This window comes from Mauremys mutica, chromosome 26, assembly GCF_020497125.1.
Source record: "Mauremys mutica isolate MM-2020 ecotype Southern chromosome 26, ASM2049712v1, whole genome shotgun sequence".
Taxonomy (NCBI): Eukaryota; Metazoa; Chordata; order Testudines; family Geoemydidae; genus Mauremys; species Mauremys mutica.
The window spans coordinates 3,463,367-3,486,515 of NC_059097.1; the positions used below are offsets into that span (position 1 = coordinate 3,463,367).

The window sequence follows — 23,149 nt, forward strand, 5'->3', positions numbered from 1 at the left end:
GGGATCCTGCCAGCAGGGGGGTTGGACAGTGTGGGGAGGGGATCCCAGAAGTGGGGGTGGGGGGCAGAGGTCTGGGGGGAGACCAGGGAAGGGTCCCAGCAGTGTGGGAAGTTGAGAGCACAGGCCTGGCCTGGGGACTGGGGAGAGTGAATGTGTCCCTCTAAACCCACCAACTGCAGACTAGGCAGGACTGAGAGAATTACGTACTTGTTGGTAAATGTCAATTTCTGTGTAAACACATGACCCAATGACAAAATATTTCCATCGATAATAATCAAAATTGGCAGATGGGCAAAGTAAGGAACATGCTGCTTGAGAACTTACCCTGTTGTAGGAGCAGCAGTGATCTGTGTGCTCCGTATCACCTGTATGCCCAAAAGGTCTGTTACACCCCCCCTCCCCCCGCTTGTCTCCTCTCCCTCTCTGAATGCCTGTGAAGTGGCTTTCCCCCTCCCCCCCTCCTGCAATGCTTGTGGGATGAAGGGGCTGGTTGAAGAGCTGGAAGATCAGAAGAGCTCCTAGATAGACAAGGTGTCTGGGACTCTCATTAGGCAGCACTCACACACCCAGAGCAGGGACCCTGCATGGACACTGCCCAAGTTGGAGTGTGACCCACCAGATGCAGCCAAGTCACCTCTAGTCGCAGGCCATGAGGAGCAGGTCCTTAAAAGGGGAAGGGGCCCTGTGCTCAGGAGTCACTCACAAGCTTGTACCTCCAGTGAATGCCCTTCGCCCCGACCGCCTGGCCAGTGGTTCGCTGTGTTACATTCCATCGTGCCTTGGGAAGACTTACCTTCATCGCACCGTCCATCGTGGCGCTGGGGACACTTACCTTAAAGGATCCTGACATCTCAAGTGCCAGGCCTGTCCTGGGAGCATGAGTATGCGAGTGTGACACCCTCCCCTATCCCTTCTTTTGAGTTTAGCTGTCAGTATAATAAACATGCTGCTTTCTGCCAAACTCTGGGGCGTTATTAGTCCTCTCTAAGCTTATTAGCTGGCCCAATTTTGGGTAACAGAAGCAACATTTTTGGATCTGTCATTGTACCAAGGGGGAGATGGTTGTCTATGAAGGAGAGGTGAAGACTAAATGCATCCAATGAGGATGGGATTCGAACCCATGCATGCAGAATACAATGGATTAGCAGTCCATCACCTTAACCACTCGGCCACCTCATCTGAGCTGTTAAGACAGGGACAGGAGGAGAAATCGAAGGCCGGCAGAGATAGGGACACAGGAGTTTTTAAATACTAAGCGTAAGCAAGGTCTGAATGAGCTCCCCCCTCACATCTAGTGAGGAGCTGGGGGAAGACTTCAGGAACAGGCCGTGTTTGCACAGACACCCCTACTCTGCCTAGCTATGCAGCATGAGGGGGCCGCTTCCCCAAAATGACCAGTTTGGGATGGTGGTGGGTTACAAATCACTTTAGCATTGAGTGGAATGAAATGTTATTCTCCTTCCTGTACAAGTGAAGGGCAGCAGAACGTACCTAGGCCGTCCTGACGGAGGGGTGGGTGGGTGAGGAATCGCTTTCATTGGACTGCAGAGAAATGATTGAGGACGTCACCCTAACCCAGTGGTCCCCAAACATTTCACACTGCGCCCTCGTACCCATGGCTGTGGCCCCTCGGAAGCCGCGGTCGAGAACCGGGGCTGGGAGTGGGGCCGTTGCTTGCTGGGGAGAGGAGTGCGGACAGGGGTAAGGGGGTCGAGGCCAGGCTGGGAGCCAGGGGCCCAGGCTGAGGGTGGGGGTGGGGTTGGGGAAGAGCTGGGGCTCAGGGGTCAACAAACATGTGGACAAGGGGGATCCGGTGGACATAGTGTACTTGGATTTCCAGAAAGCCTTTGACAAGGTCCCTCACCAAAGGCTCTTACGTAAATTAAGTTGTCATGGGATAAAGGGGAAGGTCCTTTCATGGATTGAGAACTGGTTAAAAGACAGGGAACAAAGGGTAGGAATTAATGGTAAATTCTCAGAATGGAGAGGGGTAACTAGTGGTGTTCCCCAAGGGTCAGTCCTAGGACCAATCCTATTCAATTTATTCATAAATGATCTGGAGAAAGGGGTAAACAGTGAGGTGGCAAAGTTTGCAGATGATACTAAACTGCTCAAGATAGTTAAGACCAAAGCAGATTATGAAGAACTTCAAAAAGATCTCACAAAACTAAGTGATTGGGCAACAAAATGGCAAATGAAATTTAATGTGGATAAATGTAAAGTAATGCACATTGGAAAAAATAACCCCAACTAAAGGTACAATATGATGGGGGCTGATTTAGCTACAACGAGTCAGGAAAAAGATCTTGGAGTCATCGTGGATAGTTCTCTGAAGATGTCCACGCAGTGTGCAGAGGCGGTCAAAAAAGCAAATAGGATGTTAGGAATCATTAAAAAGGGGATAGAGAACAAGACTGAGAATATATTATTGCCCTTATATAAATCCATGGTACGCCCACATCTCAAATACTGTGTACAGATGTGGTCTCCTCACCTCAAAAAAGATATTCTAGCACTAGAAAAGGTTCAGAAAAGGGCAACTAAAATGATTAGGGGTTTGGAGAGGGTCCCATACGAGGAAAGATTAAAGAGGCTAGGACTCTTCAGCTTGGAAAAGAGGAGACTAAGGGGGGATATGATAGAGGTATATAAAATCATGAGTGATGTTGAGAAAGTGGATAAGGAAAAGTTATTTACTTATTCCCATAATACAAGAACTAGGGGTCACCAAATGAAATTAATAGGCAGCAGGTTTAAAACAAATAAAAGGAAGTTCTTCTTCACGCAGCACACAGTCAACTTGTGGAACTCCTTTCCTGAGGAGGTTGTGAAGGCGAGGACTATAACAATGTTTAAAAGGGGACTGGATAAATTCATGGTGGCTAAGTCCATAAATGGCTATTAGCCAGGATGGGTAAGAATGGTGTCCCTAGCCTCTGTTGGTCAGAGGATGGAGATGGATGGCAGGAGAGAGATCACTTGATCATTGCCTGTTAGGTTCACTCCCTCTGGGGCACCTGGCATTGGCCACTGTCGGTGGAGAGATACTGGGCTAGATGGACCCTTGGTCTGACCCGGTACGGCCTTTCTTATGTTCTTATGTTATGAGTGTTGCTCCCTCCCTGCCCTCCATGGGGGCTGGCTCAGGCCCTGAGGTGCCCCCATCAATCTTCCTCTGTGTCCCCCTAGGAGTCACACCCCACATTTTGGGGACCACTGACCCCTACTCGCTAAGCAGGGGCTAGTGATGCCAAAGCCCAGGGAAAGGGAGAACAAGTGCGGGGGCCCCAGCACCGGAACCCTGCCCCCCCCACTTCTGTGTGTGGCTCTGCCCCTTCCACCCACGGCCCCACCCACTGTCACCTCTGTTCCACCCCTTCCCCCACTGGCCCCACCCTGTCACTCCTTTACCCCGGCCCCGCTGCGGCCCCGAGACCAGAGAAGCTCTGTGCCCCTGCTGCAGCCCCCGGGCCGTAGCAGGGAGTGGGAGCTCCTCCAGCCCTGGGGCCGACATGGGGGAGACTTTTCCACGGGGGCCTAATTTGGCCAGGGCCCCTAGTCATGGGCCCCACTGTCCCCTTGGCGACGCAAGGTTTGGGGAGGCTGAGCCCCCCCGAGCCTCCATTACGAGCCGCCCAGGCTACCTCTGCTCAGTGGGTGGCCAGTCTCCCTGTGTCTCTGCTGTTCGTGCTGGGGAGCCCGGCCGGCCTTAGGGGTGGGGCCCCCGGCAGCCGCCCAGGGCTCCAGGGGGTCAAAGGGCACCGTGTGGCCGCTCAAAGCTGCTCACTGCTCTCCCCTGCCCCAATGCTCCTCCGTGGCCCCACAGAGGGTGGGGGGAGCGAGGAGCAGCACGATGTGCCCCCTGCGTCCTGGTCACTTTCCCCACCTGGGCTGGGCTGTGAGGGGAGCATCAGAAGCTGCTGCTCTCTGTCCTCCCCTGACGCAGCCCGGCTGAGGAAAGTGACCTGGATGCAGGGAGCTCGGATGATGTCCCTTCTCGCCCCCCTGCCCCTGCTAGGCAAGGCTGCTGTGTGGTGTCTCCATGGCTCTAATGGTCTCTTCTGGCTATAAAGTCAACTAATTTCTGGCAAACTGAGTGTAGCATTGGGAGCAGCGTCTGATGTTTTCCTGTCTAGCTGGCTTGCTGCCTAGAACGAACGCTCCTCGAGTGGGGTGATCCACAGGGAGTAGCTCAAACCTCCAAAGGGCCTGGCCAGGGGCAGGACATTGGCACAGCAAGGGAGGGGTGTGGCAGTGACATCACAAAGGCCTTTTGCAGGACCTCAGACTATTGGTCCAAGGTGGTGGGGAGGTGGTGACCTCACAGAGAGATGCTGACATCAGCCAGGCAGGACAGGGGCGAAGGGCGAGGGAAACCTCAGAGACCCCTGTGGCTTTGCTTCAGCAAGTCTCCTTCTCCAGGCCTCTCTTTGAGGACTGAGGGAGTAGTCGGGTTCACGGACGTGAGCGCCAGGAGGAACCTCTTTCGAGTTTTCTCCTTCCCTTTTAGTGATTTTACTGGAAAACAGCCGTCCCTGTTTAGAAGGTAAGAGCCTCCGGGAGGTTTGAAACCTGTTCAGTCTGATCCATCTGATGACAGTTGAATTCTAGGCATGGAAAACACGAGCTTAAGGAGGCAGAATTTTATTCTGCACCTGTGATTTTGTCCCTTAGAATCACTGGGGACATAAGGGTTTGTCCTTTTTGTTTCACCTCTTGCTTCATCCACTGTCTGATCCCTCTTTTCTCTTCGTCTCTTGCTTCCTTTGTCCTTTCTCCTGTTCCCCTCCCAACATCAGGTTTTTTTCTCCTACTGATAACAGCTCACGTTAACTGATCACTCTTGTTATAGTGTGTATGGCAACACCCATTTTTTTCACGTTCTCTGTGTGTGTATATATATCTTCCTACTGTATTTTTAACTGCATGCATCCGATGAAGTGAGTTTTAGCCCACAAAAGCTTATGCTCAAATACATTTGTTAGTCTCTAAGGTGCCACATGTTCTCTTTGTTCTTTTTGCAGATAAATTAATGGAGGTTAAGTCCATAAATGGCTATTAGCCAGGATGGGTAAGGAATGGTGTCCCTAGCCTCTGTTTGTCAGAGAGTGGAGATGGACGGCAGGAGAGAGATCACTTGATCATTTCCGGTTAGGTTCACTCCCTCTTGGGCACCTGGCATTGGCCACTGTTGGCAGATAGGATATGGGATTGGATGGACCTTTGGTCTGACCCAGTATGGCCATTCTTATGTTCTTATGAAGGGAAGGGCACAGCCCCATGACAGAATTTCTGTAGTGTAGTGGTTATCACGTTTGCCTAACACGCAAAAGGTCTCTGGTTCAAAGCCAGGCAGAAACATAATGGCTTCCTTTTCTCAGCTCCTAGTGGCCTCTCCCTGCTGTTGTAGGAGCAGCAGTGATTTCTATGCTCAATAGGTCTGTTATACTTCCAGGGGCGGCTCTAGAAATCAGGCTGCCCCAAGCAGCGCGGTGCGCTGCGCCGCCCTTCCCCGGTCCCGCGGCGGGTCCCCTCTTCCCGCGGCTCCGGTTGAGCTCCCGCAGGCATGCCTGCGGCAGGTCCACCGGAGCCCGGGAGGAGCGGACCTGCCGCAGGCATCACTGCGGCGGGTGCCGTGGTCCCGCGGCTCCGGTTGACCTGCCGCAGGCATGCCTGCGGGAGCTCAACCAGAGCCGCGGGAAGAGGGGGGAGCCGCCGCAGGCATGCCTGCGGCAGGTCCACCGGAGCCAAATGCCGCCCCCCCGGGAAAGGGCCGCCCCACGCGCCTGCTTGGCGCGCTGGGGTCTAGAGCCGCCCCTGTATACTTCCCCCCCCTCGCTTTTGTCTCCTCTCCCTCTCTGAATGCCTGTGAAGTGGCTTTCCCCCTCCCCTCCTGCAATGCTTGTGGGATGAATGGGCTGGTTGAAGATCAGAAGAGCTTCCAAGTAGACAAGGTGTCTGGGACTCTCATTAGGCAGCACTCGCACACCCAGAGCATGGACCCTGCATGGACACTGCCCGAGGTGGAGTGTGACCCACCGGATGCAGCCAAGTCATCTCTAGTCGCAGGCCATGAGGTTCAGGTCCTTAAAAGGGGAAGGGGCCCTGTGCTCAGCTGTGCTTTCACAATGCTGCCTAATGAGAGTCCCAGACACCTTGTCTATCTAGGAGCTCTTCTGATCTTCCAGCTGTTCAACCAGCCCCTTCATCCCACCAGCATTGCAGGAGGGGGGGAGGGGGGAAGCCACTTCACAGACATTCAGAGAGGGAGAGGAGACAAGCAGGGGATGGGGGGGGAGTGTAACAGACCTTTTGGGCATACAGGTGATACGGAGCACACAGATCACTGCTGCTCCTACAACAGGGTAAGTTCTCAAGCAGCATGTTTCTTACTTTGCCCATCTGCCAATTTTGATAATTATCGATGGAAATATTTTGCCATTGTCGGGGACTCGAACCCCAACAGCGAAGTTCATTGTCTGACCGCAGAGAGACAGGCAACACCAGCAAGGTCCGATCAAAAGTTATTTATTGACAAGTGCACGTGTCAGTAAAAGAACAGCTCGTATCCGAAGAGAACCAGCCCCCCTTTACAGCTTAGTATTAGCTTATATAGACAGTTTTATTACGTCATAGATCATTCACTAGAGCAATCCACCCCCTTTGTCTAACAACTAGAAATTAGACACCTTTTAATATATACGCATGCCTAGTCTCTACAATATTAAATTGTTAATATCTCAACAAGCGCCAAAGGTTAGGAATGCGAGGGAGTTAAAACACACCGAATACTAAACCAAGGAGTAAGTCAGAACTGTGAGATGCTTGTGTTTCTTATCAGTACTTGAGACAGTTTGTCTCTCAACATAACACAGCTGGTCCCAGCCCCTTCACTGATCTCACTGTTTCCCAGGGCTTTGTGAGTCAATGCTGCCTCTCAGTATTTTCCACTCTGAGATTACCCAGAAACCTCTAGATGCTTGACTTCAGTCAGATTGGCACAACTGGTTTTGTGCTACATCTTTATTCAGGCCTAACAATCCCCCCTTTGTCCCTAGAGGACCAACGGGACTCTTGGGACAACAAATTACTGCTTGGCAGGGCACAACCGGGTTACGGTTTCTTCAGTCGCAGACGAAGCTTCAAATCGCCTTCAGGGGTAACAGTTCATTGGTCTGGGGCACTGACTATAAATCAGTTAGGTATACCAAGTGGTCTAATGTCCCAGATGTCTCGGTAAATAATTCAGTCCCACACGCCTCCTCCCCATGGACCCAGCAGGATCTGGTATGTGGGAGCCCACACCCACCCTAACCGGTCCAAATGCTTGGAAGGAGCACTATGAATATCCACACTTTCATCCAGAAAGTGTCCAAGTATGTCTTCATGACCACAGATCAGATGGTGCTCCTGAGGCGTCTGTAAGGGCAGTGGGCCTAGTCCAGTGCTCAGGATCAATTTAAACATAGTAGATCCCACTGCAATGCCTTTCCAGCCTCAGTGATATTCAGTACCATCTCTGTCAGTAACTTCTGGGTCACAGAACTAAAGGTGGAAATGACATGTAACTCACCAACTCCAGCCTGTACTTAAGATAGCTGAGCTTCAAAAATAAGTCTAGTGGCCTTTTCTAGTTGGCCCAATTTTTATCATTTTCTTGGCTTTTAGGTCCCTCTTTGTTCCAGAGGAAATAGCCCAGGCTCTCTGTTATACTAATCTAATGACAGCCCCTTGTGAGCAATGTGGGTATGTAAAAGCAATCTGAAAACTGGATAAGGACAATGTTATTCAAAATGCAATGAGGGAGGGCAATACATGCTGAAGGATTTATCCAAAACACAGGGCGCAGCCTGTAGAATAAACCCCAAAATCCAATTAATACCACAGTTCCAAACATAAGTCCCACAAATTTCTTCCTGCCAGTGTGTAATTGTTTGATTCTTCACCAGGGTCAGTTCTTAACGTTCTTTTTAGTCAGGAATTCCTGGACTTTGGCAATGTCAGTGGAGTGAGTGTTTTTTCTTCTTTCCCAAAACAGATGTAGTTTAGCATTCTACAGGGAAGAGATTATCAGTACATCACCCTGTAATGGTTTTGCTTCTTTTAGAAAAATTCAAAGGCACAATAGATTTGTCCGTGGACAAGGGAGAGGTTCAACCAGCACGTCACCTTGTCCTTTTTCCCTGCTGTTCAGAAGCACAATAGTACTAGAAAAAGGAATAGGCTAATCATCAGTAGGAGAATTCTTCTGAGGTGGAGGGGTCTTTTTGCAGTGAGAATCCTGGGTCCAGGCAGTCAGTCTTTGGCACTTCACAGCGGTGTTGGTGGTTAACAGGACTCAATACGGGCCTTTCCAGCATGGAGCCAAGGCAGTCTTTCGTTGATGGATCTTTATGTAGACCCAGTCTCCTGGTTCCAAGGAGTGGGAGGGCTGCTAGGATCTTTGGGTTGTTTCTTCTTTACCTGTGAGAAAAGAAACCTAACACATTGCATTAGTGTCTTTGCAGATTTTACAAATTTTATAGCTGCATGGGCAAATTTAAGTGCCCCCCTTGTTCCTTTTGGGGGTTAGCCAAGTCTTAGCTTTCAGTCAACTTGTTTTGTTTTTTTTTCTCTTCCCTTCTCGGCTTTTTTTTTTTTTTTAACCTACAAAAAACTTTCACGTTTTACTTATACACCTCGTGTTAACAATGAACACATACACATTGCTGTTATACAGTACATTAGTCTTATCTAATACATGCCACATATACCATTTTACAAAAATAATGTTATTACAGAGCTTGAGAACAACAAACCAAGACAAGCACACCCACTTCGATGAGTTCATTTAATACAAACTGTAGTCCTATATCTTTCCACCATCCCCAGCCCTCTGGCTAGAAGTCTGAGGTAGCCAGAAGGATCCCATGTGCAATATGGGGAATGGGTTAACTTTCCATGTCCTTGCTTTGAAAGACTGTTAATATGCAAATTTTAATAACAATTGTCAATTAAAAGTTTTGGCCAATGTAGTTTCTTTTTCTTACTTAAGAAAATGTATAAGACTTTAGTATATCACATTTTTCTGATGTATCCAAACACTTTGTATTCTAAGTTGAACAAAACAAATATCTGCATTTGAATCCAACACTGCTGCTTGATCTCAAATCAGACCATCCCATAAAAATATTAAACACATCAATTCTGGCCACAAGACAAACACCACAAGACAGAACATAGAACACAAAACACAATTTTTACTGTGCCAGCAAATGATGGTACGTTGAATGCTGTTCAGCCGGCATCAGTTTTTTCTGATTATCTGAAAGACAAAAACAGAAGTCTACCCCTTCTGGGCAGTCAATCATTACTAAAAATATACAAATACTCTTCTTGATTTTAGGCAAAACAAGGGAATTACCCCATATTTTCTTGTATGTGTTTTATAGGCAGCCCCTGTTTTAGTGGCTCCTATCTTATTAGTTAGATAATTTGCATTAATACAGATGCTCGCTGGCTCGCTTTTTACTTGTAACTCCTGCTTGTAAACACTGAAAGAAAACATCATCACTCACAGTGCTCTTAGAGCCTAATACAATTTTAATTACATAGCACGGTATACATTCTTCAGCTAATTTAACAAAATTGTTCATAGCCAAATGATTGCAATCTAATAATTTCTTTGCCTGAATTTATTTACAAACATTTCAAAGACACCAAGAACTTTTTACTTTAGTACGTTTACAAAGTTAAACTGCTGTTCCCTCCAGCAACTATAGAGTTAACTTTTCACTGTGCCTTAAATCACTTGCCTGGCCTTTCAACAGCCACTTACCAACTCAGATTACCATTCCAAATATTCTTCTGAGTATTTGAACCCCTATGCGTATACTTACTTACTCTGTTCTTTCACTACACCCGAAAAGTTTTCAACCTGCTTCCCAATGTCTCCGTCTGTTACCTGTCCGCCTGGGCCCGATCCTGCCTTTCTTGCTGAACCGTGCTTTCCATGGGTACCAACGTATTCCACTACCAGTTAGCTAGGAGGGTGGGCTTTTTAAGTAGCCCCCACCCTTCTGGTCCTTTCCCTAAAACATTTCTACTTACAAAACTACTTGAGTAGTATTTGTTGGTAATTGTCAATTTCTGTGTAAACGCACAACCCAATGGTGTTAGGCCTGAATAAAGATGTAGCACAAAACCAGTTGTGCCAATCTGACTGAAGTCAAGCATCTAGAGGTTTCTGGGTAATCTCAGAGTGGAAAATACTGAGAGGCAGCATTGACTCACAAAGCCCTGGGCGGCTCCAGCGCTGCTGGCAGCACGTGGCCACCAGGGAGCAGCTGCTGGGCCCGGGCTCCTGCGTCACAATGTGCCAGAGCCCCGCCCCCAGGAGCTGCCCCGCCCCCAGCCTGTGCCAGAGCCCCGCCCCCAGGAGCTGCCCCACCCCTGGGCTGTGCCAGAGCCCCGCCCCCAGGAGCTGCCCCACACCCGGGCTGTGCCAGAGCCCCGCCCACAGGAGCTGCCCCGCCCCCAGCCTGTGCCAGAGCCCCGCCCCCAGGAGATGCCCCGCCCCCGGGCTGTGACAGAGCCCCGCCCCCAGGAGATGCCCCGCCCCCGGGCTGTGACAGAGCCCCGCCCCCACGAGCTGCCCCGCCCCTGGGCTGTGACAGAGCCCCGCCCCCAGGAGCAGCCCCGCCCCCGGGCAGTGACAGAGCCCCGCCCCCAGGAGCTGCCCCGCCCCCGGGCTGTGACAGAGCCCCGCCCCAGGAGCAGCCCCGCCCCCGGGCAGTGACAGAGCCCCGCCCCCAGGAGCTGCCCCGCCCCCAGGCTGTGCCAGAGCCCCGCCCCAAGGAGCTGCCCCGCCCCTGGCCTGTGTCAGAGCCCCGCCCCCAGGAGCTGCCCCACCCCCGGGCTGTGCCAGAGCCCCACCCCCAGGAGCTGCCCCCTGGTGGCCACGTGCTGCCAGCAGCGCTGGAGCCGCCCGGGCCGGAGCGAAGCCGCTGTTCTCAGCTGCAGCAGGAGCTGCCCCCTGCCCCGCTGGGCTCCAGGTGAGGACAGAGCCTGGGGCCCGGGGTTCCCCCGGGTGCGGCTGGCGGGGCGGGAGGGGAGGGGAGGGGAGAGGCCAGAGCTGCAGGCGGGGAAGGGCAGGGGGGCAGGCGGGGGGTTGATCGGTCTCTGGGCACCAGGGGAGCCCCGGGGCGGAGTGTGTGTGTGAGTGTTCCGGGCCCAGGCGTGCGCATGGGGGGAGCCCCGGCACCCCAATGCCCTGAGCCCCGGCTGGGGAGGCTGCTCCCCCCTCCCGTGGGGGCTCCGGGGGGGGGGGAGGCTGCGGCGGCTGCAGGCGGGTGCTCGGCCCCCCCGGGAATGATCCGCTGCCGGTATAACAGTGAGGTGGCAAAGTTTGCAGATGATACTAAACTGCTCAAGATAGTTAAGACCAAAGCAGATTGTGAAGAACTTCAACAAGATCTCACAAAACTAAGTGATTGGGCAACTAAATGGCAAATGAAATTTCATGTGGATAAATGTAAAGTAATGCACATTGGAAAAAATAACCCCAACTATACATACAACATGATGGGGGCTAATTTAGCTACAACGAGTCAGGAAAAAGATCTCAGAGGCATCGTGGATAGTTCTCTGAAGATGTCCACGCAGTGTGCAGAGGCAGTCAAAAAAGCAAACAGGATGTTAGGAATCATTAAAAAGGGGATAGAGAATAAGACTAAGAATATATTATTGCCCTTATATAAATCCATGGTATGCCCACATCTCGAATACTGTGTACAGATGTGGTCTCACCTCAAAAAAGATATTCTAACACTAGAAAAGGTTCAGAAAAGGGCAACTAAAATGATTAGGGGTTTAGAGAGGGTCCCATATGAGGAAAGATTAAAGAGGCTAGGACTCTTCAGCTTGGAAAAGAGAAGACTAAGGGGGGATATGATAGAGGTCTATAAAATCATGAGTGACGTTGAGAAAGTGGATAAGGAAAAGTTATTTACTTGTTCCCATAATACAAGAACTGGGGGTCACCAAATGAAATTAATAGGCAGCAGGTTTAAAACAAATAAAAGGAAGTGCTTCTTCACTCAGCGCATGGTCAACTTGTGGAACTCCTTACCTGAGGAGGTTGTGAAGGACTATAACAATGTTTAAAAGGGAACTGGATAAATTCATGGTGGTTAAGTCCATAAATGGCTATTAGCCAGGATGGGTAAGAATGGTGTCCCTAGCCTCTGTTCGTCAGAGGATGGAGATGGATGGCAGGAGAGAGATCACTTGATCATTGCCTGTTAGGTTCACTTCCTCTGGGACACCTGGCATTGGCCACTGTCGGTAGACAGATACTGGTCTAGATGGACCTTTGGTCTGACCTGGTATGGCCGTTCTTATGTTCTTATGTTCTGTTCATGAACCACTCCAGTGGTCCCTGCAAACTGCTCTGCTGGGGCAGCAAAGAGCCACCAAATGTTCTGAGGGCTGGAGAAAAATGCCTTCTAGGGAGCTATTGAAAGAGCTCAACCTGTTTAGCTGATCAAAAGAAGATTGAAAGGTGACTTCACTGAAGTGTTGAAGTGCCTTCAGGGAGAGAAAAGATTGGGTATTAAAGGGCTCTTGAATCGAGCACAGAAAGGCATAACAAGAGTCAATGGCTGGAAGGTGAAAAGAGACAAATTCATATTACAAATAAGGCACAAATGTTCAACAGCGAGGATGATTCACCACAGGAACAAGCTACCAAGGAAAGTGGTGGATTCTCCATCTCCTGATGTTATTTAATGAAGACTAGATGCCTTTCTGGAATGTGTTAGCTTCAAAAAGTAGCTCTTGTGTCATACAGGAGGCCTGTGATATGCAGGGGGTCAGATTAGATGCTCTAATGGTCTCTTCTGGCCATAAAGTCGACTAATTTCTGACAAACTGAGTGTAGCATTGGGAGCAGCGTCTGATGTTTCCCTGTCTAGCCGGCTTGCTGCCTAGAACGAACGTTCCTGGAGTGGGGTGATCCTCAGGGAGTAGCTCAAACCTCCAAAGTGCCTGGCCAGGGGCAGGACATTAGCCCAGCAAGGGAGGGGTGTGGCAGTGACATCACAAAGGCCTTTTGCAGGACCTCCGCCTATTGGTCCAAGGTGGTGGGGAGGTGGTGACCTCACAGAGAGATGCTGACATCAGCCAGGCAGGAGAGGGGCGAGGGGCCAGGGAAACCTCAGAGACCCCTGTGGCTTTGCTCCAGCAAGTCTCCTTCTCCAGGTCTCTCTCTGAGGACTGAGACAGTATTCGGGTTCACGGACGTGAGCGCCAGGAGGAACCTCTTTCGAGTTTTCTCCTTCCCTTGTAGTGATTTTACTAGAAAACAGCCGTCCCTGTTTAGAAGGTAAGAGCCTCCTGGAGGTTTGAAACCTGTTCAGTCTGATCCATCTGGTGAGAGTTGAATTCTAGGCATGGAAAACACGAGCTTAAGGAGGCAGAATTTTATTCCGCACCTGGGATTTTGTCCCTTAGAATCATTGGGGACATTGGGGTTTGTCCTTTTTGTTTCACCTTTTCCTTCATCCCTCCCTCCTTTCTCTTCTTCTCTTGCTTCTTTTGTCCTTTCTCCTTTTCCCCTCCCAACATCAGGTTTTTTTCTCTTGCTGATAACAGCTCACGTTAACTGATCGCTCTCGTTATAGTGTGTATGGCAACACCATTTTTTTCATGTTCTCTGTGTGTATATATATCTTCCTACTGTATTTTTAACTGCATGCATCCGATAAGAACATAAGAACGGCCATACCGGGTCAGAACAAAGGTCCATCTAGCCCAGTATCTCTCTACCGACAGTGGCCAATGCCAGGTGACCCAGAGGGAGTGAACCTAACAGGCAATGATCAAGTGATCCCCCAAGTCCCCGCCCCCCCCAGTGCTGCGTCGCACTGCCCAAGTCCTCACTCCCCCAGTGCCGCGTCGGGACGCCCAAGTCCCCGCCCCCCCAGTGTCACACTGCCCAAGTCTCCGCCCAACCCCCCCCCCAGCGCCACCTGGCCAAACCAAAAACAACCCCCGATCGCCGCCCCCTCCCAAGGTGCCGCCCCAATCATGTGCTTCGTAGGCTGGTGCCTGGAGCCGGCCCTGGATGCTGCAACAAGACAGAGTAGCATTGTGGGGGTGGATGAATCTTCACTCTTCATTTCCCCTTCCAAGAACAGAGAGGACAGGAATCCTTACCCAGCAAGGTCACATTCTCATAGTTCTGCTGCATGACATCCCTGTAGATAGCTCTCTGAGTGGGGTCCAGCAGAGCCCATTCCTGCATGGTGAAATACACAGCCACCTCCTTGAAGGTCACCGGCCCCTGGAAGAGCAAGAGTCCAACACTCAGTACCTGCTGCCCCGCTCACAAGCCCACTATTCACAGAACAGCAGCACCAGGTAAATGGAAGTTCCAGGAGGCACATGTTAACAGAGTCCCACCTCACCTAGCTTAGAGCAGCCAGGAGGCATCAGAGGGTAGAAAGAGAGAAACTTTGTGTCTCCCAGCTGACAGACGGAGGCAGGGTCACCACATTTATCACATAGCTACTAGCCAGAGCTTGATATAGGAGATAGGGCTGGCTCTGGACCCTACTGGTGTCTCCCTGGTAGGAATCCCAACACTCTCCAAATAAAATATATGGAAGAAAGGGGAAAGTCAATAGTAAAGAATAGAAGTTAGAAGGTCATAATTGTAGAAAACTGGTAAAGAAAGCTATCAGAAATCAAGGACCAATCAATGACAATAAGAAGGAAGTTTTTAAAAGTATATTAAGTGCAAACTTAATCCTAACAATGGTACTTTACTAGATAGAAATGGCAGAATTATCAAAAATAATGCAGAAGAGGTAAAAGTCCTCAATAAATATTTCTCTCCTGGATTTGGAGAAAAACAGATGATGTACTCGTATCATAAGATGTTGACGACGACACTCTTTCCATTCCGACAAGAAGTCATGAGGACATTAAACAGCAGCTATTAAAGTCAGGCATGTTTAAATCAGCGGGTCCGGATAACTTGTATCCAAGACTTTCTAAAAGACCTGAAGTCTGACATCTATGTTCATCAAGATAATGGAGCAGCCAATACTGGATTTCATTCATTAATAAAGAATCAAAGAAGGGTAATATGATTAGTGCCCATTAACAAAGGTTTAGAGAAAATAGAGCCTATCAAACTAACGGGATATCCTTACCGGAGGAGATCAAAAGTTTGGTTGCAGCTAATAGTATTGATGTATATACCTAAACTTCTGTAAGGGATATGACTTGATCAGCAAATATTTTTACTAAAAAAACTAGAAAGAGACAAAATAAACACGGCATACATTAAATAGATTAAAAACTGTGATAGTAAATGGGGAACCAGGTTGAGTGGATTTCTTTTTAGCAGGTTCCCGCAGGGATTGGTTCTTGGCCCTGTGCTATTTAACATTCTTATCCATGACCTAAAAGAGAGTATAAAATCATCACTGATAAAGTGTGCAGTTGCCACAACGATTGGGGTTGGTGGTAACTAATGAAGTGCCAGTAGATTCAGGCTCCATCACTGGCAGTCTGGGAAGTTTTCCCAGCCCTGGCTGGAGGGTTATTTCCTGTTCCATAAAGAGGGGAAGTTCCATTCCCAACTCCTGTGCCTTGAAATTAGGCCCTATCTGACACTACACCCCATATTCAGCATAGTGGTATGGTTATAATATGATTAGGACATAATTATGATGTATTTTGTACAAGATGCATCATGTGTGGTGTCACTGGAAATGTTATGATTTCCTGAATATGATTATCCTATTTGTGTGCACATATCATGTTCGTATCTGAAGTTATGGATATTGACTCTGTAGCTGTATTTCAAATGTGCTTACTCTGGGTAACACCCACAACGAGCCTTTCAGGTAGAACAATGAAGAAGCCAGACAGTGCTGATGGCTCATCAACAAAGACAATGGACTGTGGAAGAGCTTAGCCTTCCTCTGAATGTTTCAGCCAGCCTATGAGTCATGGCTACTATGATGCAGCAGGGCCTGTGACCAGTGATGAGCTGCCAAAATATTAACAACCGATCCCTCCTCCCCGCCCCCCAGGAGGCCGCTTGCGGGAGCTGGACTAATCAAGTCCGATGGGAGAAATCTCTCCCACTGGTTTAGAGCATCTGTTATTGTAGTGCTACAGCAGCGCAGCTACATTGGTGCAGCTGTGCCAACATCAGCTTAATTGTGTAGCCACAGCGTCAGACACAAAACCATAGAATCAGGACTCAACATGCGTGTCTCCGGAAGTCTGAAATTGGAGGCTGACACATTTGTTGCCTCATTGGTTACCATCATTTCTACAGCCTGGAAGTCCTTGTTACCCAACCAGGCAGCCAGTTTGGGATCCACAGGGAAGGACTGTCCTATGAAGCACTCTCTCTTTGCATCCAAACAGTGAAGGATGACTGTTCTCAATCTAACCCTGGGATACTTTGGAAGTGTAATCAGTGACACTGAACTAGGAAGTGGAGTTGTACAAACAATTTTCCTTGGGTCACCATAGCTTCCTTTACTGGGGTGGAAACCAAGAACTGGGTGTGGAATCTTTCAACCTCAGCTCTTTCCAAATCCTTGGTCTTGGATAGGGTAAATGTACAACTCTCTGAAGTAGAATCCTTTACAAAACCACTTAAAATCTCATCAGTGTTAATGAGGAATGGCTTCCTGAAACATGCCCAGCTTTTCTTTAATTCGGTGGCACAGGTCAGGGGAAGGGACTGGACACAGGCCTGGATCAGAATCTTCATTAGTTACCAGAGCTGGAGATTCTATTAAAAATGGCTATTTTTCTGAAGCTATTACATTTTCAACACTGGTTTCATTTTATACACATCTTTAGCACCTACAAAGGATAAATTCGACAAAAACTCCATCTCCTTCCAGTGTCACAGAAGCTGAAATTATACTTTTTTCCTGCCCCTACTCCTCTTCATTTACATATAATTTGAAAAATTCCCAATATATCTGCTCTTCAGCACAACCCAGAGCAACGTGAGAACAACTGGCAAGGATACAATCTGTATCACTGGTGACTCTAACAATATCTTTGCAATAGGAGGAATGGTATAAACGTGATGCTCCCTGGTTCCTCATAGGAAGGGCACACTCCAGTTACTTGTGGGACAATAGAAAGGACAAATAGGTCCATCTCAAAAGAGGGCGAACTGCAAAAGGCAAAAATGGGCCAGGTTGGAGAACTGAGGGAACACAGCTATTTAACAATCCAGATTGTACTCTGGCTAATGTCACAGACCCTCATTATGACAGAGCCTCTTACAACACAGAGAAAGTAAATCCATGTCCCAGAAATCGAAGACTCCAGACAGAGGGTAAGTGTCCCTGGTACTGCTTCTTGCTGACAGAGAGGTTTAGAGACAGCGAAATAGTCGTGGGGAAGATGGGAACAGGAAGCATGGGCCGGTGGGGTTCAGTGGAGAAAGGGAACAGGAAGGGCAGGGATATCACTGAATGCAGGAACTCAGCAGTGCTAGATGTCAGGATAGCACATAGTGCAGCCCATTGGAAAACATAATCCCAACTATACATACAGAATGATGGGGTCTAAATTAGCTGTTTCCACTCAAGAGACGGATCTTGGAGTCACTGTGGATTGTTCTCTGAAAACATCCACTCAATGTGCAGCAGCAGTGAAAAAAAGCGAGCAATGTTGGAAATAATTAAGAAAGGGATAGATATGACAGAATATATCATATATCATAATTGTAAAAACAGCAAATAAATCCATGATCCACCTACATCTTGAATACTGCTTGCAGATGTTGTCGCCCCATCTCAAAAAAAGATATATTGGAATTGGAAAAGGTTCAGAAAAGAGCAACAAAAATGATTAGGGGTATGGAACAGTTATGCCAGACCTAACTCCCAGTTTCACTTGAGCAAACAGGAGCTATTTGACACTGTGCGATACGGCTCCTGTGCTCTGTTCCCAAAGTGTTCTGCAGCAGGGGAGGGTCTCTGGTAGTGTGTGTGTGTCACTGGCATATTGGGGTGATGCTGAAACAGGACAGAGTAGAGGTGGCATTGTGGGGCTGGCGTGAACCTTATCTCTTCATTTCCCCTTCCAAGATCTGAGGGGACAGGAACCCTTACCCAGCGAGGTCACAGTCTCATAGTTCTGCTACATGACATCCCAGTAGAGGGGTCTCTGAGTGGGGTCCAGCAGAGCCCACTCTTCCCTGGTGAAATGCACAGCCACCTCCTCGAAGGTCACCGGCACCTGAAAGAGCAAGTGTCCAACACTCAGGACCTCTTTTCCCACTCACAGCCCCACTATTTGTGGCAGAGAGGAGCCAATCAAATGGAAGCTCTGGGTGGATCGCAGCCAACAGAGTCCCACCCCAACCCCGCTCAGCGTATCCAGCAAATGCCAGGCTGAGGGGACGAAGAGAGAGCCCCTTGTCTCTCCCAGCAGATCCATCACACACCTACTAGCCACCGACCAATACTGGAGATGGAGCCCCTAGCAGGGTCCAGGGAGAGCTCCCTGGTAGGAAGCCCAACACCCTCCCCATTGTGAGGAGCGGGATATGAAGGGAGAGGCAGCTCCAATAAGCCTGACTCATGAGTGCCCCCTTCATATCTCACAGCAGCCGCTGGTTAGTTAGGTCAAGCTCCAGCACTGGGAGTCTGGTCAGTTTGACTAGCTCCATGTAGGTGGGCTATTTTCTTTCTTCACAAATTAGGGCATTTCCACCTCTGAACCTCCTGGGTCTGTTCCTAGAATCTAGGGTACTTATTAAATAACTCCCAGCAGGTTTGCCACACCCTGGCCTCCTCCTTTCCCCACCCTGTGCATTTCCTGCCCCGCTCCAATCTCCAAACCAGACTGTGCAAACCTTCCCATCTCCGGTGTATTTGCTCTCCCTCTCCTCCAGCAGGAACCCACCAGCAACCCCCCGAAAATCTCTACCTGAGTTGGCTCCACTGCAGCCATTTCTCCTCCCTGTCCCACGCCAGGCTGGGATGAGCTGGAGCAAAACATGGACACCATTCTGCAGCCTGTCTGGGGGAGAAGGGCAGTTGTGGGCGTTTCAGAACCGGTTTTAATTAATTTCACATCAGAATTCCCCCAGGCCCTTTCCCTGCAGACAGACACCCTAGATTCTGCCATGCTGGGAAATGCTCAGTCTGTTTATTACAATGTGGATCTGGCCCCTCCTGCCAGGCTAAGCCCAGACACATTTTTAACCTCCCTTCTCCCTCCCCTCACCCCCTAACAAAGTCTCTGAACACAAGGCTAGAAACCAAAGGAGTCACCGTGGGGGATTCCCTCGGACACTGACCCCATGGCAGCCACACCCCAGCAGGGGGAATATGGAGTCAGGAACTTGCTTTCCCTCTGTCTGATCCTTGTTTTGTTCACTGGAAAGTGGTTCTGCCCAGGGATGCAGCAATACATGTGTCTGGGTGGATTAGGGAGCTGGAAATCTCTCCCCCCTCATTTCTCCCACTGCCTCTTTCAGTCTCTCCTTCCCGTCCTCTCTCCCTGCCCCTCTGGGCTGGGACAGTCCCATTCCTGGGGGCTTTGCTCTCCCATGGCTGGATTTTCTCCTGGCAATTGCTACTGGGAGCAATTAGGGAGGGGCTGTTTGTGCAGAGTCACTTTCTTGCCAGTCCCCAGCACTTTCCCTGAGGTCTTTCAGTTACCTGGAGACTTGGCTCAGAATTTAGTATTAACAGGGCCCATGGCTGCCCTAGGGGGCTAGGACCAGCTGGAGAAAGTCATCCCCTGGGCCGGGCAGAGAAGCAGCTTTAATTCAGGTCACTTCCCAGCACAGAACCCCGCTGGGGGAGCAGCAGCTGCTAAGCCTGGTCTCCCAGATCACAATGGAGGCTGCAGCATCTGACCCAGGAAGCTGAACCCCAGTATCCTGAGCAGAGAGGGACAGAGCGTTTGAGCAGCTTCCCTCCTTTAGCTCTCTGGGGAGAGCAGCTAATGAGAGCCCCTCCTCACAGGGAGAATTGCTGATCTCATTTGCCCCACTGTCCATCCGGAGTCACTCCTTGTCCTTCCATACAGTGACTCTGGATTAACATTGGTCTCAATGAAACCAGAGTTCAGAAAGAATGAGTCCAGAATGCTGTGGAAGAGACCATCGTGTGGCAGTGCTGACCCCCTTCCCACCTCCCTCATACCCCAGATCGAGAACAAGGATGGGGGGGATGGGGGGCATTTTCCCAACAGAACCGGAAGTTCCTGCAGTTTTCAAGAGGGGAGAAAAGCAAAAATCTGTGATTTCACCTCACAGTGTTTGATTAGTGGCTAGAAAGTTATCGCAGTGACTGGGCCTGGCCGGGGAATGTCAGGCAGTGCTTGGAGCCAGGATTCTGGCATAAGCTAATCACGAAGAAGAAGAAGGGTCAGGAGCAGCCCCCAGAGCCCCAGCCAGCCCCCCCCAGATAGTCCCTGGGACCCAGCCCCCAGAGTCCCTGGCCAGGGACCTCAGATACCCCTCAGAGCCCCACCGGCCAGAGAACCCCCACCAGATCTTCATTGCCGGGTTGGGAGTCCCAAAGGGTTTTCCCCCTCCCCCCAAGAGACCCCAAAAGCCAGAGACCCCCCAAAAGAGACCCCCACTGGGAACTCAGTCCCTCACTGCCTGCCTAGGACCCCCTCCGCCCCTGCCCTCCAGCATGATCTGCCCTGCCCTTTGCCTGGCACCCCCTCCGCCCCCCTGCGGGATCCCCTGGTGCTTTACAGGGGCACCCCCTGGCCTAGCGCCGGGGATTCTCCCACACACACTCTGTGCACTGGGCACGGCAGCAATCCCAGGAGTCTGCGGGGGAAGCCCAGACAGAGCCCCTGGCTCAGCACCAGGCTCCCTCTAACCCCCTGTCCCGGCTCCCCAAGAGACGCCCACCCCGGCTGTTCTGCAGCCACCAGGCCCCCAGCGATACCCACCTCCAGGACCCACAGCCTCAGGGCTGGGCACATCACACCCACCTCCTGAAACCCCAAATCTCCAGAACCCACCAACCTCACTAGGGTACCCCCTGCCCAGCCACCCAGAGGCCTCCCCCACCACAATCCCCCTTCAGCTGCTATCTCCCCCCACAGCCCCTCCCCCACCCAGCAACACTGTTACCTCACAGTGCCTGAGAAGTGGATAGAAAGTGACCACCGCCCCCTGCTGGCCAGTCACACGGGCAGAGGGAGCCCTGAGGGATGTCTCTTGAACTGGAGTATGGAAGGCCTGGAGGGACAAAATAGATAAGAAATGTCCATGGCCTGTCACTACCAAATAATGGCCACCCTGGATCCACCCCAGAGGTGGCTGCATCTTAGCACTGTGGGAAGCAACCCCTCACAGAGGCCATTTGCCATGAGGTTTGGGATACTTCTCGACTCACACTGCACTCAGAGAAACCTCCTCATCCTGTTGCAGCTGGAGAAAAGAAAAGGGTCCAGCCAACTCTCCCATTACTAGCTGGGAACCACTGATCCCCAAACAGGGGGAGGCCTCTGGCTTTGATGTGTATTAAATATATCTGGCTCCTCTGTTTCTTTGGCAAACATTTTAACAGAGATAAAGGAGGGAACAAATGATTCACAAAGGAGACGGGAAAGGTGACCTCCAGGATGGAGAAGCACTCAGGGCAACAGGTTCCCTCGAAGGAAGAAATTGCTGGGATTTAGAAACACGGGGAACAGCCCCAAACCCGAGAGGATTTTTAACTGACATTTGATAATGACATAGAAAGAGGCAAAACCTGAGCTTTGAGAGCAACGTTCAGAAATGAAAGAGAAAGGGTGGAAATCTGAGAGATTTTGGATCCATTTTGCAAATTATAGAGAGGAAAGTGGAAAATCAGAGGGATTTTATATCAGTTGTTGATAGGAGGCAAAATCTGAGTGTTTCACATCAATATTTGATAAATGAATAAAGAGGAAATGGGCAACATTTGCAAACATTTTATATCCAGGTTCAAGAATCTGAGAAAAGGTGTAAATCTGAGATTTTCTTGGTATTTTATAATTAGAGAGACGGGGAAATCTCAGGGCATATTCAATTAGAAACAGAAAACTAGAGAGCAGTGGGGCAAACGTTTAGGTTATTTTATATGAATCTTTGAGATTTGCAAAGAAAATGTGTCACAAACTGCATATTTGATAACATGAGAGAAAAACACCAAGATCTGAGGGGATTTTATATTGCTGTTAACGAACTAGTGGAAAAGGGGGACTGTTGGACTGGATTTTATACGACTGTCCAATACATAAACACAAAGTGATGGTGGCCCCACCCCCACCATTGCCATGGGCAGCAGGGAGCCCTTTGAGGAGCTGATTAAAAGGGCAAGGGAGGGGGAGCTGAAAGGTTCCTGGATAAAGGAAGGGGGCAGCAGTGGGGGACGGGTGGGTGACTGGCAACTGATGGTTGGGGGCAACTGTGTTGGTAGTTAGGGGGCAACAACTGGGATTGGGAAACGGGGGTCTGGGCAGTCCCCACGGGGGACACATGTGCCTCCCTTCCAGTGATGAGCTGCTAAAATCTTAACAACCGGTTCCCTATAAAAAGTTCTGATTGAAGAGATGTGCCACAGTATGGATTTTTTGTATCAATAGGGTTACCATACGTCCGTATTTTCCCGGGAGGAATTTTTAACATTTACCACCCAGACAGCGATTTAAGAACCTAAAAGCCTGACATCTCTGGGAAAATACAGATGTATGTTAACCCGACCTACAGTTCTTTTTTACAAAGATGGGCCTGAACTAGAACTGAGCTCCATTTCCCATGTGTGGGTCCCCGCCACTCCCTGGGGTGTGCTAGGGTGACCAGATGTCCCAATTTTATTGGGACAGTCTCAATTTTCGGGTCTTTTTCTTATATAGGATCCTATTACCCCTCACCCTCTGTCCTGATTTTTCACACTCGCTGTCTGGTCACCCTCGGGTGTGCACATGTGTGGGTCCCAGCTGCTCCCTGCCCCGCTCATTGAAGCAGGTGTGCAGGGTTACTGCCCAGGGAATTGCAGGGCACCAGTGGCCATGGGGCTGGCTGCAGACAGGGGCGTGGGGCAGGGCTAGCTGGAGGCAGGGAGTGTGACACGGGCTGGCTGCAACAGGAGTTGGCTGTGGGCAGGTGGTGCAG

The 23,149-nt window shown here is 50.0% G+C and overlaps 1 non-coding gene across 1 annotated transcript; it reads right to left on the reverse strand.

Annotated features, from left to right (window-relative positions):
* Nucleotides 1–1,097: 1,097 nt before the first annotated feature.
* On the reverse strand, nucleotides 1,098–1,179 carry TRNAS-GCU. Its single transcript has one exon. It is a non-coding gene; the product is annotated as a tRNA-Ser (tRNA).
* Nucleotides 1,180–23,149: the final 21,970 nt, after the last annotated feature.